We start from the raw sequence: 9,502 nt of genomic DNA on the forward strand, positions 1-9,502 counted from the left end.
GGTCTGCTTGGGAAGAAACCACTCCTTCTCTTCCTACCCCAGTGGCACCTGCAGGGCAGCCACTCTGCCCAGAAAACCAGGGCTTTCCTTTCTCAGTACGAGGGGCCCCGGGGTGCAACCACCCCCCCACCAGTCCATTATTCCCAAACCACCAGGGATGCCCCAGGACAGAGGGCCACAATCAGTCCCCTCCCCATGAAGGACATGCCAGCTCCTGCTAGCTGTCATACTGTCATCCCCTCATGACCAGGGAATCACTGAGAAGCATCAGAGACAGACTGCATCTGCCTCCAGGACACTGAGCATCCCGTCATCAGCACCCTGTCCTGCTGCTGTTTGCTTGTTTAATTTGGCTGAATTTCTATCTCTCCCCCCAGCCCTGTCTTGATACGGACCGAGGACATGGCCCTACATGTAACAGGTGCCCATTCAATTCTCCCCTGCTTCAGGGTAAAGGGTCCAAGAGGAGACAGTACAGCAGAAACAACAAAATGAGCCCTGGTCAGAGAACTTAGTGTTGAAGGGCAGCCTCTGGTCCTGGGAAGGGCAGCTTCTGGGGCTGACTGCTGAATTCCCTTCCAGACTTGGCCACTCTCCGTGTGACCACCCTAGGCAAGTTCCTCGACCTTCTTTGCCTCAGTTTCCTCATTTGCAAAATGGAGATAGTAATAAATCTCACTCCGAAGGTTGTAATGAGAATTATTTGAATTTATATTTGTAGAGTTATTACATGTAATTATAACAGTGCTTGGTCCTTGCAATGCTATAGAAATATCATTTAAAAAAATGAATAAAGGGCACCCAACTGTAGTTGTCCTGGGTCATCTTCAAGCCACACTATTATCCAGTGTGAGCCCCCCACTACCCCACAAGCAGCACCACATTCTGAGCTTCCTCCACACGACCAGCTGCTCCCTGCTTTCCCCCTTCAGACCCACAGGTGTCTTGAAAACCAACTTACATGCTTTGGAAGGCTGGGGCTTCCAGAGCTTCTCTAAACTCAATGGCTGGAGAAGTTTCAGAAACCCAGCAGACCCCAAGTCTGCTCTCAGAGGTTGCACCTGCAGTTAGCTGCTCAGACCCCAAACTCTGCTTCCAGACCAATGCTGGGCACCACAGCTTCTGTTGTCTGAAAGGTGGATGGTTTGCAGGGGTGTCTGCAGAGACCAGGCCCTGGGATCCCAGCTAAGTGCTCCCAGACAGAAAATTCCACTCTTTTCTGGCTTCTTCCACCATTTTTAAGTGAAAGCTTGCACAAAAGCAATCCCAGCAGACTACCCAACCCTCTGGATGGTGCACCTGGTTATCAGGAAGGAAACAGCATGATCAGAGCAGCAAAAGGAGGGCAGTACAGGGACACTGAAAGGACCCTGCAGGGGACAGGTAGAGGCACAGACTCAGTAACCATTTGTTGAACATGTATTATGCTCCAGTTTGGCTAGCTTCTAGACTGGAAGCAGGGGTTGTGTGCAGCACACCCAAGGCTAACACCTAGCCCTTGCACAGGTCTGTCTGTACCGGCTGTTCATTATGAAATGATTCCATGTCAGGTGGTAAATTGTACATGGCTGGAGCCTTTGAAGAGGCCAGTGTAGCTGCTTTTCTTTTCTTCACTCACAGTTGACCCAGGCACTACCCACAAACTGACAGCAGAGGGGTCAACACCGGGCAGCATGAGCTTCCAGGACAAGTGCCAGGACCCCACCTTGCCCAAGCTGAATGGACAGAGCCCTGTGGCTTTTTAATATTCCAGCATTACCCATGGCCTGGGGACAGCCAGCTGTTCAGACCCCTCCCTGCTGGCCACAGTGTCTAGGGAAGGCTGGCTGGATTCTGTGGCGTCTAAGGTAAACCACAGAGCCTGGGCCTTCCTCACCAGCCCCTCCTTCCTGCAGTTTCCCCAGCTCAGTAAAGGGCCTTTTTCTCAAATCGACCTCCACAGCCAGCACCCAGTTCCCAGCCACCCTCACGTCTCACCTGGCCCAAGCAGTGCCCTCACGGGCATCCCCTCCCCACTTCCAGCCTCACCTCCACAGATTCATTTTCCTCCCAAGGTCATGATCCTCTCGAGTCAGCTTAGGACCCCTCTCTGCCTCATCCTCTCAAGGGGTTCCACTGCTCAAACCTCTCCCCTGGCTCCCAGGCCCCCGGCTTCCTCTCCGGCCTCTGCCCTCCCAGTTGCCCACTCACCGGCCTCGGGTGAGTTCCTCCACTTCACGGAGCTTTCCCAGCCTCGTGCCTTCTCACAGCCACTGGAGGCTCCTGCTGTCTCTCCTTCCCCAACTCCTCACCGTTCCGGCCTCACCTCCTCAGAATGTCCTTCGCTGACCTCCTGATTCCCATTCTGGGTTTCAGCCCCTACATGTGTTCATCTGTGTCACAGTCCCTACATGTGTTCATCGGTGGAGTGTCTGTGGAACCCAGGAGAGGGGGCACCGTGTGTCCAACACATTAACACTTGATAAACTTTGGTTGAGCTCATTTGCAGCAGAGTCACTTCAATGGCACATCAGTTACTCCACCTTGTCCAAATTCAGAAAACATTTCAGTCTTTGAGAAACGTGAAGAACTCTGGCCCCTGGGTAGTTACAACAGCTCCCCCACCTTCCCCTGTGTTTTTCTATCTACCCCAAACAAATGCATCACTAAAAAGATCACCAACCAGGCTAGAAACCTCAGATTCAGTCACCTTTGTGCTCCCTCAAGTCTGCCCAGTGCCCGGGCACTCGTGTGTTGGGATTAGTATTTAAACACTAACTTGGGCTAGTGTATCCCTCACCACACTTTCTGCTAGGTTGTTGTCATTATTATTCTACAGATAAGGAAACCAAATATCTCACAGTTATGACCGTACACCCAGCAAAAACTCTCTCAGCCTCTGTGCACGCTCTGTTGTTCTGAGTGACCCGTTGTATTTGTCTTCGTGGAACAAGGACTGGCTGACCCACAGGTGCACAGGAATAACTCGTTTCTGCCTGGAAGTCTGGTCTGAAATACTAAAACTCTTGGCAAACCCAGGAATTCTGAATATACCTGAACACATCTCACTTGGTCATCCCCAAAGGTCCATTTCTGCTAATACCCACTTAGACTTGGGAATATCAAGAAAATCCTTCTTAATCCAAAGATAACTAATAGACAAAGACCAATATTAGCCTCCAGGTCTATCCTCACTGCCACTACCAATCCCTGCCCAACAGAGATTTTTTATTTTTCAAGGCCTAAGATACATTAGGGGAATTTTATGAAAAGACAAAGGGAAAAAAACAAATTTTAGTGAATGCCCACATAGTGCCAGGAACTGGGCTGCACAAATTGTATTTATGCCACTTCCTTCTCACACGTGCAAACAAGAGGGAGAAAAGCATGAGCCCTGCCAGGTAGACTTCATCCAGGAACTCCATAGAGGCGGGAGGGGCGAGAGTTGCAGGGAGCCTGCTCCCCACCACCCCAGTCCTCAAGCCAGCCCAGCCCCCAGTCCTCACAACTCAGGGCGAAAGAGGAGCAGGAAGGGGACCTTGGACCCCAGAAATGGCCCCAGATGATATGCCGGCATGTTAATCTCACCCTGGATGCCTGTCTTTTGACTCTCTATTGGGACGGGGAGAGTAGATTTTCCTGATGGACACTGGAAGGAGCCTAGAACACTCTGGCTGGAAGGGCGGCAGGCAGCAAACTTCATGGCCCCCTCTCAGCTCAGAGGGGTCGTGTTCCAGATGTTTTTATCAGCCAACACTGTTCATTAGCCATGAATGCTTTCTCTTGCTCAAAATATAAATTATCCTAATGCAATGGAATTAATATTTAACTTTCCTCTTTAACAGCCATATAATACCTCTTGTCTTTTAGATGTTTCAAGTATTTTCTAAATAGTTTCAGGCAAATACCTAGGCCATAAAACAATGGCAAATGTGAAATAAATTGTGATTTTAAAATGTGAAAATTGATGGAACGGATTTACCCCTTTTTTTAAAAAATGCAATCTGCTCCAGGTGGTAAAGATACCTCGAGACAAGTGCTGGGCATAGAAGCCACAGGGCATAAATCTGCAAAGAAGTAAAAAGCTAACCTTTGCAAACAATATGCCTTCTCTCTCACTTACCAACTTTACATTTCCCTGTATGGCCCCGGAAGATGACTGGTTAGCCAGAGACGGGTAAGATTCCTCAAGGGAGGAACAACCTAAGACAGGCACAGTCGCAGGGGGGCCATCAGGTGAGAATTTGGGGATCAACAGAGGTGAGGCTCAGAACCTCACCCCCCTGCTTTGAGAGAAATCTTCTGCATCCGTGGATGTCTTGCTGCCTTGTCTAGCCTGAATTAATACTTAGTCCATAGGCACACACCTGATCATCTGATCATCTACATTTGCCCTCTTACAGCACTAAACTATGTTTTCTACCTTTATCTTGCATCTACCTACCACTTCAGCATTTTATTAAAAATAAAAATAATAATAATAATAGGAGAAATGTGGGATCAACATATAAATCAAGTACAAAAATCAAACGAATATTCATATTTGACCTGATTGTTTATAGGTCATAATGCATGATCAAAACCGAAAGTTTCTGTGATGAATGCCCTTGTACTGTTCACCATGTAAGAATTTATTCACTATGTAAGAATTCGTTCACAATGTAAGAACTTGTTCATTATGCTTCAGAAGATTGGAGACTGACGAGAATTAGGCTTGAGATGGATTAATGATTGTACATTGAGCGTTGACCCCCCTATACTGAATTTTATTGTTGTTAACAACCATTTGATCAATAAATATGAGAGATGCCCTCTCAAAAAAAAAAAAGTGCAATCTGTAAAGCTTTATTTATTTTAACACTGTTAAAATGATGAGTTCACTGGGTTATCTTCTGCAGGAAAAAGTTTAAAGAGCTGTTTTCTTCTTGTTTACTTTCTGGGGAAAAAAGTGGAAAAAGGAAATGCTTGTGCACACCCGTGCACGCACACACACATGCAGTGATGGGTTTTTTCCAACTTTAAAAGATTTCTGTTCTTCTCTAACCAGCAAGACTCTGGCTGGTGAGCTGACCTCTGCCCTGGCAGCCTGCAAGGAGAGCCCCATGGGGATATCAGGCCCACTGCCTTCCTCTGAGCCTGCGCATCTGCCCTTCCAGTCAAAGCCTTCATCCCTGTAACTGAAATACCCAATCAAAGGTGCCTTGGAGAACTCCTTAAGCTCCTCACTCACTCCCAGGGGTCAGGCCCTGCCTACGCCCTCCCAGAGGTTGCTGCAGAGCCCAGCTGGCCTGAGGGACCTGCCCCAGCACCCTCTGAGTAGGCATCCACTCTGCTTCCAAAGCCTGACATTCCAGGGGTAGTCAGGAAACATCACCCCACCCAAGCCCTGAGATCATAAATAACTCATAAATAAAGGTAAAGGAGTGAGAGACCAGGGAGAAAGACATGCTCATAGAAAAATTTTTAAATGTTACACTAATAAATAAGCAAAAGATAAATAAGATATTAGAAGAAAAGATAGCAAACAGATTACATAAAAAAGGAATGAGCAATAAGGAAAAGAGGTTCAGGAGGAAGAGGAAAAGGGAGGTGCAGGGTCCTCCTGGCATTCAGCCCAGCTCCCTGGGATGGGACGCCAGAATGGACACATGTCTGTCTGGAATGTCTGCAGCATCTTCCACAAGCTCGGTGATGGCTGTGAATGGTTTGCCTAGAGGAACAGGTGTGCAGCCCAGATGGGTGAGCCAGGCATTGACCTGGGAAGAATTTACTCACTCTCCCAGTCCAGTGTAGGCCAAGGGTGGAAATATGCAAGTCCTGGTAGAAGGGATCCGAGGGCAAAGGTATGGCAACGGGCCTGGAGGTCTCTGCCCTTGAGAGAGCCAGAGGAGGAGGCTTGGGGCAGTAGGGGTGCGAGAGGCCGTGGCCATCCTGAGAGGCTGACTCCAACAGTCCCCAGGATGCCTGACACCATGTTCCTTCATGTCAGGGAGACTTGTTTGCACAGGCTGAGCTGCAGACTGAAGCTCTGAGGCCAGCCCCTGCTCTCTAATGGCTGTCACCAAATACTCAGGCCCACTGTTTACCAAGTGTCACTTTACTCTGAAAATTACATACTCTATTAATGAACAAAAGATTACTATAATCCTCAGAGAAAAGTCTAACTTTCCTCTTTTAAGGCTGAAGGACAGAGGCTCCACAATGTGAAGGGGACCTGCCCTGGGTCACGTGGTTGCATAGACAAACCCTACAGGAGCCATGTCCACCCCAACGCTCAGCTGAGCTCTAAACAGGGGCCACTGGGTTGGGGACACTGACCCCAGAGGGGCTCCAGGGATCTGGGGTGCAGGAGTTCAGACAGAAAACACATTAGAACTTCTATTGTAAAAACTTTAATCTTATCTCTTTTCTCATATGTTATTCATGTTTGTTTTTATAATCTTTATAATGTTCATACATATGTGTTAGCTGCATGTTCAAAACATATTACCGAAAAGAGTACGTGATCCAAAGAATTTGGAGATTTCCAGAAATCCTCCCTACCACAGAGGGTCTCAGAGAGGAAAACAGCATGACCACTGTGAGGGCCGGGCCCCTGGCCAGGGCTCGGTCCCGGGGCTGATCCACCGCAGCTCCCTTGCCCAGTGGTAGTTCTAAGACCTGGTATTTTAGCCTCGTCACCAGCTGGAGAAGATGGTGCCCATTTCCTGCTCACCACCCTTTCCTCTCTTCCCTGTTGGGGATTGGCCCAGCAGACTTCCGTACCCATGCACAGCTCGTGCTGCCCGCTTAGAGTGGCGCATGACACCTATCTGCTTAAAGGTAACGCATGATACTGTCCCGGATTGGTTGGGTGACTGATATAAGGGAGCCCGCCAGGAGGGAGAAGAGCTTCCCGACAACTGCCGTGAGAGATTAGACAATAAAGCCTAGAGAAGAATCAAGACCTTGGGCGTGTTGCTTCGGTCCCTGAAGGGTTGCAACAAGTGGTGCCGAACCCCGGGAATCGCTAAACCTCGTCGTGACCTGATCCACTGACCCTGGCGCCTGCCGATGAAGCAGAGCTTGTAACTCTTCAGGAACGTCGCTGGATGCCGTTCGGTCGGCTGGCCAGACCGGGAGAGGGAACCGAGGAGGGTGAGTGGATCGGCGAGCAAACTGAAAGTACACGTGGCAGGGCAGACAGCAGGCAGTTGCGGTGGGTGTTTATGTGTAGTGTGTGTGTCCTGTTAGTGTTTGTGACATTGTTTATTATAATATATGGAATGAGGAGGCGCCAGTGAAGGTTTGCAGAGCGGTGACGAAATAAAAAGGTTTGCAGAGTGGCGACAAAATCAAAAGGTTCGCGGAATTAGCGACGTAGTCCATCTAAATCATAACTAGGATACTTGCCCCTTTAGAGAGAGGATGGGGATGGAGGCCTCTAGGGTTAGGGCTGAGGAACCTCTGAAAGTGCTCCTTAGAGCTAATGGAACCCCTTTGAAAACGAAGACTGCCAGGGCATTCCTGAACACTATAGAGAATCATGCCCCATGGTTCTTAGATGAAGGAAAAATCACCAGCCCTTTATGGGACAGACTGGGGGATGACCTACGCCGGGCAGACAAGAGGGAGCCCCTTCCACCAGGGACAATCCCTATTTGGGGTCGAGTAAAAAATTGCCTGAAGGGACAGAAGCCAAGCTGCCGAGAGGCCATCCAAGATGGGGAGGAAACATTAGAGCAAGTACGAGAAGAGCGTGCCTCCGCAAAGGCATCAGAAGGGGGATCTGAACAGGGACTGCCATCTGATGAGGATGAAGACGGGGAACTTTCGGGGGACAAGCTAGAGAACAGGTTTAATAGCAGAGCATGATGCCCGTCATTATATCCCTCCCTTGAACCGTTGAGACTCCAGCCAAGGGAGGAGGGGGAGGCTCACCACACCCCCCTAAAGGCAGATAATGCCAAAGCAGGGCTAGTAACTCCCTCAGCCCCCATCGAACCCTCATGATTAAAACCAGGACCATTCACTTCATGGCCTGAGCCGCCACCTTATCAGCACTGTCACTGTAAAGATGGCTGGGCGAGGTGGGTATGCAGAGAAGGGCAGGCAGCATTCCCTGTAATAGAAGACCCGAACACTCAGCAAAGATATCATCAACCTGTAGACTTCAAAATAATCAAAAGCCTGAAGTAGGCCGCCACCACTTATGGGCCTCAGGCCGCCTTTACAGTGTCTCTGGTAGAATCAGTGGCCTCCTTGAACCTAACCCCAGATGACTGGGCCAATGTCGCCAGGGCGTCTCTCTCCGGAGGCCAGTATCTGACTTTTAAAACTGCGTGGCAGGAGTTTTCCCAGGATACTGCACGGCGTAATATTGCAGCAGGGAACCATCAATGGAACCTAGACATGTTAATGGGCTCTGGACCCTACTTAGGGCAGCACAATCAGGTCAACTACCCTCCCGCGGTTTACTTACAGATTTCCACAGCCGCGGTCAGAGTTTGGAAGACCTTACAAGGCACAGGGGATCTACAGGGTCAGCTTTCTAAGGTGTTGCAGGGGCCTAATGAGCCCTATGCAGATTTTCTCACGAGGTTGATGCAAACTGCCGGTAGGATCTTTGGAGATGCAGAAACAGCCATGCCCTTAGTCAAACAGTTAGCGTATGAGCAAGCAAACAAATGGTGTAAGGAAGCCATTCGGCCATGGAAAAATAAAGACTTAAACACCTATATTGAGGTATGTAGAGACATAAACGATAGTGTAGTTCAAGGGCAAGTGATGGCCGCTGCAATAACTCAAGGACTGCGCAATGCGTGCGGCGGAGCCACCCCTCCAGGGGCATGCTTCTATTGTAAGCAGCCAGGTCACTTGAAGAGGGACTGCCCCAAGCTAGGGGGACCAGGAGGTAATGCCGCACCCATCAGGCAACCTCAACTGTGCCCTAGGTGCAGAAAAGGGAACCATTGGGCAAATGAGTGTAGATCAGTGGCCGATGTAGAAGGACGCCCACTGCCTCCACAGCAGCCAAAAAACGGGAGGCGGGGCACCACACCCCAGGGCCCGCAAATGTATGGGGTGATTCAGCAAATCCCCCGAACACATTATCACCTGACCAATCAGAGCACTCACAAGGAGGCAGAGAACCAAGGAAAGCCACAACAGGGAGTGCCGGACTGGACATCCGTGCCACCACCTGCCTCGTACTGACCCCAGAAATGGGAGTTCAAGTAGTGGAGTCTGATTACAGGGGGCCCTTAAAGAGGGGGGGTGGTGGGACTCCTTTTAGGCCGCAGTTCCACCACTAGAGCAGGCTTGATAGTCCATCCTGGAGTGATAGATCCAGATTGTGAGGGAATAGTAAAGGTGATGGTCTCCTCCCCGCGAGGCATTACCGCCATAAATCCAGGAGACCGCATCACTCAAATTCTCATGCTTCCCAGTAACCATGACAATTTTGACAGTAAGAAGGTCATAAGGGGGACCTCCAGCTTTGGGTCATCCGGGGCTCCACTAGCTTGTGTCACGCTAGAATTAG

This window comes from Manis javanica, chromosome 16 (genome assembly GCF_040802235.1).
Source record: "Manis javanica isolate MJ-LG chromosome 16, MJ_LKY, whole genome shotgun sequence".
NCBI classification, from domain to species: Eukaryota; Metazoa; Chordata; class Mammalia; order Pholidota; family Manidae; genus Manis; species Manis javanica.